The 2,608-nt window shown below is 39.8% G+C and overlaps 1 pseudogene; it reads left to right on the plus strand.

Moving 5' to 3' along the window:
* The first annotated feature begins 992 nt into the window (after positions 1 to 992).
* Positions 993 to 2,512, plus strand: LOC107152197 (annotated as a pseudogene).
* The last annotated feature ends 96 nt before the right edge of the window (positions 2,513 to 2,608 follow it).

Below are 2,608 nucleotides of genomic sequence, written 5' to 3' on the forward strand. Positions count from 1 at the left end.
TGGACTCCCTTCTCCCTTGCAGGCACAGCCATTCCCACCAACAGAGGTTCACATCAGAGCAGGGTATTTGTCATGACTGATGAACCCACATTGAACACCTCCTCCCCACACCCGCAGTGTACATTTGGGTTCACTCTTGGTGGTGTACAATCTTTGGGTTTGGACAAATGTATAATGACACGTGTCTACCACTACAGGACCGTACCGGACAGCTTCAGTGCCTTCCAAGCTCTCTGTGCTCTTCCTGGTCTTCTCTCCCTCCCTAACCTTCTAATCAATCACGTATTATTCCTATTTTTAATTTTTTGAGGGATCCACATACCACTTTTCTAATGACCATGGTAATTTGCATTCCCTCCAATGGGGTGCAGGTGTTCCCTTTTCCCACATCCTCCCACCATTTGTTGTCTTTTATCTTTTTGATAACAGCCATTCTAACAGCGAGGAAGAGATATCTCATTGTGATTTTAATTTGCACTTCTCTGGTTATTAGTGATGTGGAGCATCATCTAGAGTTATTGTCTGAGTAATTTTGGTACAGAAAGTTAGAGTTCTTGTCTTGGATCCAATAACCCAATAATGAGGCTTTGAGGAAAAGGAGAAAGAAATTTTATTGCTTTGCTAGCAAAGGAGAAAGGCAATGGACTCACATCATGGAGGCTGCCGTTCTTAATGCCAGGGAAACCGAGGGCTTTAAAAAGGGGACAACAAGGGCCGTTTTCCAAATATTATCCATATCTGTAATTAATGTTCAACTTTATCTTCAAGAGAGCTGTTTTACCACTTACAGGTCTGGGGGTTCTTTGTTCAAGGTGGCAGTAAATGAAAGGACAGATAACTCAGCTTAGGATAGGAAGAATGTTGATCTTGTTTTTCTGCAGTTGGGAGTGGGGGAGAAGGAGAGGGAGAAAGAAGAAGTCAGTTTCAACAAAGGCTTCCCATGGTCCATCAGCAAGGTTTACATTCAAGACATAAAGTAGAACCCTGTTACAATGTTCCTTATGAAAATCCTACGTATGTAAGACACATTTTGGATGCTTTACATATGCCATATTATTATGGATTTTGGTTTTTTAATAAAGGAATAGTTCTGGTAAAAAATTTCCATAAAAAATAATAACCATCCCCCAGCCCTGGGTTCCCAGTATCCTGGAAGTGAGCCACTCTGGCTTTTGTCTGCCTTCCACCACCTTTCATCCTTTGCACACTCGCCCACAACCCTCCATCTCCGAAGACCCCTGGTAGAGTACTGGGAACTTGACCTAACAAGTGCCAAGCACAACACCAGATTGTGGCTGGTCAAGGTTCCTAAATATTTGTCACAGCAGTGTGCTAAAGCCCCTGGAAGAGGTGAAGTTGGGAAATTGCGGATTGCCAAGAATCAAGGAAGGACTGAGGTGTCATTTACTTTGAATGAGGATCTTGCAAATATTCATGATGTTGGCGGAAAACCAGCTTCAGTCAATGCTCCTGGAGAACACCATTTGTCTTACAAAATGCTGGAGGACAGACATTAGCAGTATTTATTGAAGGCTCACCAGATAAACTCATTGGCAGGAACAGGGGTACAAAGAGCTGAATGTCAACCTCCTGGCAGTGAAACTATATGGGATTAAAGAGACTGCAGATAGAAGAATCTTCCAAACCTGTAAGGTTATCACATCAACTGGAGAAAGTTGTAACAACAAATGACAAATCTGTTTCTGTTGTCAATATGATATTGAATATGAAAGGAAAAAGAAGATGGAAAGTGAGCTAGTACATGATAAGCAACATGTACTAGTCATGCTGTTTTCAGTCTTTGAGAAACATCAGTATTATAATCTTAAGGACTTGGTGGACATCACAAAACCACCCGTGGGATACCTAAAGGACATCTTGAAAGAAAATGGAATTTAGAATGTAAAAGGGATCCACAAAAACACATGGGAGCTGAAGCCAGAGTACAGGCATTATCAGGGAGAAGAGAAGAGCGATGGAGAGGCCTTAAGCCAGCAGGCAGACAGAACAGCCTGAGGGTGATGCTACCCAGCACTGACATCAGGAAGCTTGAGGAGTATAACGACGGGTCCTTTAGTTTCTTTCAGTAAAATTTTTAACTCTATAATTCCATAAAGTTTCTTAAGTGTTTTTGAGAAAGGACAAATTTAGTTATAGACTTAACTTGTATTAAGCTTGTAAGTTCATGATGGGGATAAGGGTTAGAGATTAAGAGGGCTTTTCATTTTAAGTGTTAACTTTTAAAATGTTAAGTTCAGGAAATGTTTGCTGAGTGAAGACTCTGTCTTTGCTGCCTCTCTGAGGAGCACGGATCCAAAGTGAATCATATAGTAAGGGAAAAAAAAAAGGTCAACTATAGAAATCATTAAAAGAATAAAAAGCAAACTTACTTTTGCTGAAATTGTTCAAAAATCAACTTGCCTTAAAAGATGATCATATTTCATTAATAAAAGAACATTTCAAAAAAAAAGCTTCTTTACCAACTCATTGCCAATATTGTATCATCCCTACCTCAACCCACCCCTTTTCCTATTGTTTTCAACCAAATCTCATGTTTTATGATTTTATCCATAATAAACATATGAATGTGTTATATATATATATATCT

The sequence above is a fragment of the Marmota marmota genome, unplaced genomic scaffold (genome assembly GCF_001458135.2).
Source record: "Marmota marmota marmota unplaced genomic scaffold, marMar, whole genome shotgun sequence".
NCBI classification, from domain to species: Eukaryota; Metazoa; Chordata; class Mammalia; order Rodentia; family Sciuridae; genus Marmota; species Marmota marmota.